This window comes from Chinchilla lanigera, unplaced genomic scaffold (genome assembly GCF_000276665.1).
Source record: "Chinchilla lanigera isolate Chin_1 unplaced genomic scaffold, ChiLan1.0 scaffold00001, whole genome shotgun sequence".
Taxonomy (NCBI): Eukaryota; Metazoa; Chordata; class Mammalia; order Rodentia; family Chinchillidae; genus Chinchilla; species Chinchilla lanigera.
In genome coordinates this window covers 53,454,809-53,459,961 of record NW_004955402.1, presented here as the reverse complement: position 1 = coordinate 53,459,961, position 5,153 = coordinate 53,454,809, and the positions used below count along the sequence as shown (strand labels likewise).

Here is a 5,153-nt window from a genome sequence, read left to right as displayed (position 1 = left end):
AAAACTCTACAGAAAATAGGAATAGATGGCCTCTACCTTAACCTGATCAAAGCCATCTGTGACAATCCAACAGCCAACATCATTCTCAATGGGCAAAAACTGAAAGGTTTTACTTTAAAATCAGGAACAAGACAAGGATGTCTGCTGTCACCACTCCTGTTCAATATAGTTCTGGAATCACTGAGGAATGGATAAAAAAGGATGTGGTATTTTTATACAATGTGTGTGTGTGTGTGTGTGTGTGTGTGTGTGTGTGTGTGTGCAATTACTGTTTTAAGGAAGAAAACTCAGTAGAAAGAAAAATAAAGTGTAGATTGGTGAAACCACAGTGGAAATCAATTTGGAGATTCCTCACAAAATTAGGATTAGAAGTCCCACTTAATCCAGCTACTCCCCTTCTGGGTATTTTCCCAGAAGAATTAAAAACATCATACCATAGCGATATATGTGCACCAATGTTTATAGTGGCACATTTTGTCATAGCTAAATCTTGGAAACAACTGAAATGCCCATCAACTGAGGAATGGATAAAAAAGGATGTGGTATTTTTATACAATGGTGTATTACTCAGCTATGGAGAAGGATATAATTGAGGCTTTTATAGGAAAGTGGTTGCAACTAGAGACCATACTCATAGTGAAATAAGTTAGAACCAGAACTAGATGTATAAACATTGTGTTGTCTCCTAAGTGTAAGAACACGAAACAGGCACAATAGACACTATGAAAGGGAAACAAATTGTGCAAAGGAAGGAACAATGAGGATGAAGGAAAGGAGAAAAAGAAAGAAAGAAGGAAGGGAATAACTGCAATAACTGTACTGCTGATGTCTAATTGCTTATTGACAGGATCAATTAATATGTAATTTTTGGACCTATTTTTCATACTTATATCTGGTAATCTGAACAACTAATTTGAAGACAACAATATGCAATATAACAACCATTGTTGAATTCCTACCATCTTGTCTAGTGAAACTCTGTACCATTTCTACTTTATTTGTTTTTATTTTTTATTCTCTTTAATGGTTTGATCAATCTTGCATTCTTACATCTGGCAATCTGAACAACTTTGTTGAAGATAAGAATATGTAATATAACAACTATTGTTAATTCCTATCATTTTATTCTAAAACCCTGTATCATTTTTATTGTTTTGGTTTTGTCTATATTGTTGGTATTTTGCAATTGTTCTTTTTTATTATTCTCTTTAAAATAAAAGAAGAAAAATTAAGACAGAACACAGAAGGTCCTATGGCCCTTTCCAGAATGTGTGTTAGTGGCATTTTTTAATCAGTTTGCATCATATTGACACAAAATATGGACAGAAGTCTGTAGTCTTGCCTTACAGTTTGTTCAAAAGGCCATATGTTAGAATACTGCAAAGCTTTTGTAAATAGTTCACTTAATAATTTTTTCTTAAGTTGTACCCTACCTAGTGAAAATGGTAATGGAGTTGAAAATTCCTTTTAGTTTAACATTCCTCCAGGTTAAGAAAAAGCCTTAGTGATACTAAGCAGTAACTGTTGCATATCGATTAAACTTTAGGGCAATTATGAGGTCTTATAGAAGAATGAAAAAAGACAAACGCAACCTCTTTTACTTAATACTCTGTAATGATTCAAATTATTTGGGAGATAATAGGGTTTTGCTGTATTTAAAAGAACACTCAAACCCCACCCATGAATCCAGCTTAAACATGGTAAAAGATAGCATCACACTTATTGCTCACAATGTCAAACACCATAGTAGAGCATCTCTTGTGCTATAGCGTCTGAGGTACCTATGCATTGTACATCTTCACTGGGGGCTTTAGAAAGTACAGTGTCATATGAAGAATGGAGTTACATTTTGTCCATGAATAGAGTGAACATTTTGTACTCTTTGCAGTCCAATATTGATTCTCCTTGAGATACCAAATGCTACCCCAAATTAGTCTAAATTGTGCACGTTAAAAATAGCAGTGGGCATTCTTTCCCACATAGCACTTAGTCATCCCATTTACATATTCTAAACTTACAATTCCATTTGTTACATTTCCCAGTTAAATCTCTCAATGACCCATGCAGTGTTAATTTAGAACACAGTCTCTTTTCACTATTCAAACCTTACTTTTGAATTTTAGCTATGAGAGGATTCAGTCAATGCTTTGTAAATTGAATTTTGAAAGAGCACTTTCCCCTTTGACTACTTTATAACTAATGTTTGCTAATATTTAGAAGACTATTCAATGTTTAAAATAGCTCTCTGAGAGTCACACATATATTGAAATCAATGAGTGGTAATATCCACGAACATATTTGTCTCATATGAAAATTTATGTCAAAGAGAAATAAAGAACTTTAAAAAGATACATTTAAAATGTATAGAATTTAGATGGCAAAAGATGTTTTGATGTTTATTTTAGACTATGCTAACCATTTTCTTTGATTAAAATGTATTCAGTGAGAGATCGAGGAGAAAGAGAAGAGGAGGAAAAAAAGAGGAAGAGGAGGAGGAGGAAGGGAAGAGAAGGAAGAGGAGAAAAATTTCAGCCAGTCTTGAGACAGGAACTTAGGAAGCTGGTGAGGATGCTCTCTCTTGCCTTCCCTTATGCCCTTAATTTTAGCCACTTTCATGTGTGCTACACAAAGTCCTGCACCCCCTTTACTGTCAGAACTACTTTCTAGTGTTGAAGCATATCAAAAGGAATTAAAAGGACGAAAGAACAAAGACCAAGAGATATTGTGTGTCATTTATTGTCATTTATTAATAACTTAATAATCATTTAATGATTTGTGTTTAAGATCAGATTTCAGTCAGTAGCCTGATGGTCTCAAATAGCTATATATTAAGATAATTTATATTTTCATGAGTGTTTAGAAATTTTGTTCAGTTCTTGCTCATTTATTTTAATAATTTTCCATGTGGATACCAAAATTAGAGCAGTTTGCCTAACATATTTCTCAACTAACTTGAAAATAGAGAGAGTTGATTTTTTCATACATTGCAAAATGTAGATTAATTGATCTGGGACATTTCCATGTGACATGTACTTATTAAAAATCTTTGATGCTGGCTCAAAGCTTATATAAACCTTTATACACTTTATAAAAACTTTCCCTAGGAAATATAAGTCCCATGATTTAACAGTAACAAAAAGGGAAAGTCCATCAAGTTCATACCACCAATTTGTTCTCCAGCTGATAGAAAAATTTATATTCTGAAAAAACTGTATTTAATTCAGCATTTAGGAAGAATGGATGTATTCATTATCATTACTTCTCCCAAGTATTTTGCAAACTTTGACTGGCTTCACAGAATTGAAAGTCCTCATAAATTTTTTACTACTGTCAAGTTCATGGGTTTGGCTGGACCTATCCTTAGAAGAACGCTTTAACACCACTGACTGCTTAATCCAGGTTTCCTAACTCATTTTGGTTTGTCTGATACTAGCGTGGTTCACACTTTCTTTAAAGTTTGAATCTCTAGAAATAAAAAATACTTGTAACAAATTGGTCTACTAACCTAAGCAAGTAATGGTAGGTAGTATTTAATAATTAGGCCAGAGAAACAGATTCTGTATACTTATTTCTAGATAGATCATAAGTCAAGTGACAAAGGATGCTATAACATGGGTGGAAATTAATGATGAAAGTCATTATTATGTAACTTCATCATAGTCACAATTGCATGCATTTCAACTTTGGTGTTAAATCTTGTCTACCAAATAATCATGTTTAACAATTTTTTTTTGTGGTTATTAAGGGGTTAGCAGACTGCTGGAAGAAAATGCATTACCTAGGTGTACTGCATTGCGCTAGCCACTTATATATTTATACTGCCTGCTGTCTTTCCACTAGAAAATAAAGGTATTGTTGGGCATGGTGGTGCATGCCTGCAATCCCAGCACTCGGGAGGCAGGAGGATCACTGTGAGTTTGAGGCCATCCTGGGCTACATAGTGAGACTCTGTCTCAAAAGAAAAGTGTGAACTTTAATGCCCTTTTCATTTTGTCTTTTACCATTTTCAGTATGATTATGCCCTCATTCTACCAAGTCAGAGCCAAAATAATAGACTTAAATTCTATTGTAGGATAAGGTGGAGAAAACACTAATGCAAAATATATTTTCAGTTACAGTACATTTAATAAAGGGTTTTCTTTCACTTTATTTTGAAAATAGCAAGCTATTAACTAAAGGAATAAGTAAGGTTAAGAATATGATTGTCAGAATTCTGTTTAATTACATAGTTATACTTCATCACATAATAGCAAAAGTGTAAGGAAATAATTTAATCACTCATAGGTAAAACCACCAATTTATTTGTTCAAGATTTCAACCATGCAAACTTTCATGTAAATTAGTATTTTGAATTGCTTTACTTTTTAAGTGAAGCAAAGGTTAATGTTACACAACTATAAGTTATCCTCCTTATAGTAATATCATTTGTAAATTTCTTGGGATTATAAGAATTTGTAACAATAGATTAGATTTATTTTTAAGAATTTACATATATATTACATATATATATATACACATATAAAACTATAAATTCAGAATAATATTCTTCAACTATGATTTTCATGTCTTTTTACCAAGGGGAAAAATCACACAGACAGATTTAAAAATAATCAAATTTCCTAATTTTATTATTGCCTCATTATTATAATATTTTCGGTTCTGCCAGAAATTCACAATTAGGTTCCAGAGACAGCTATTCTTTGCATTTCATTCCAGAAAAACATTTCCACCTAGTATTTAAGTATAGATGTCCCCAGATTATTATTAATCTGGAGTACATAATGACTAACAATATATGTTAGATCATATATTTTCCAACAGAAGCAAATTTATAATGGGTGTTTTATTTAAGAATAGCTTAATGTTCAAAGTTATTTTTATCAAAATGATAATAAACATTATATTTAGTGAACTACAAATGACATCCCTTTATAATGTACAATATAAGACCACAGAGAACATATAAGTTAATTAAATAAAGATTTACAGAAAACAAAGATATAATATATAATTTAAAATAGTTTAGAGATTCGTAGAGATAAACATTTTGCAAGATGGGGTTATTTTGCGTATACCTGAAAAAGAAATGGTAACTTCAGTGGCAGATAGAGTGGGTCAAAATTTGCGTGTGTGTGTGTGTGTGTGTGTGTGTG

At 32.2% G+C, this 5,153-nt stretch overlaps 1 protein-coding gene across 8 annotated transcripts in view; it reads left to right on the top strand.

Annotated features, from left to right (window-relative positions):
* The window catches only part of Cd226 (CD226 molecule), a 152,036-nt gene that overhangs the window by 100,935 nt on the left and 45,948 nt on the right, over positions 1 to 5,153 (top strand). The gene's annotated exons all lie outside the window — the stretch shown is intronic.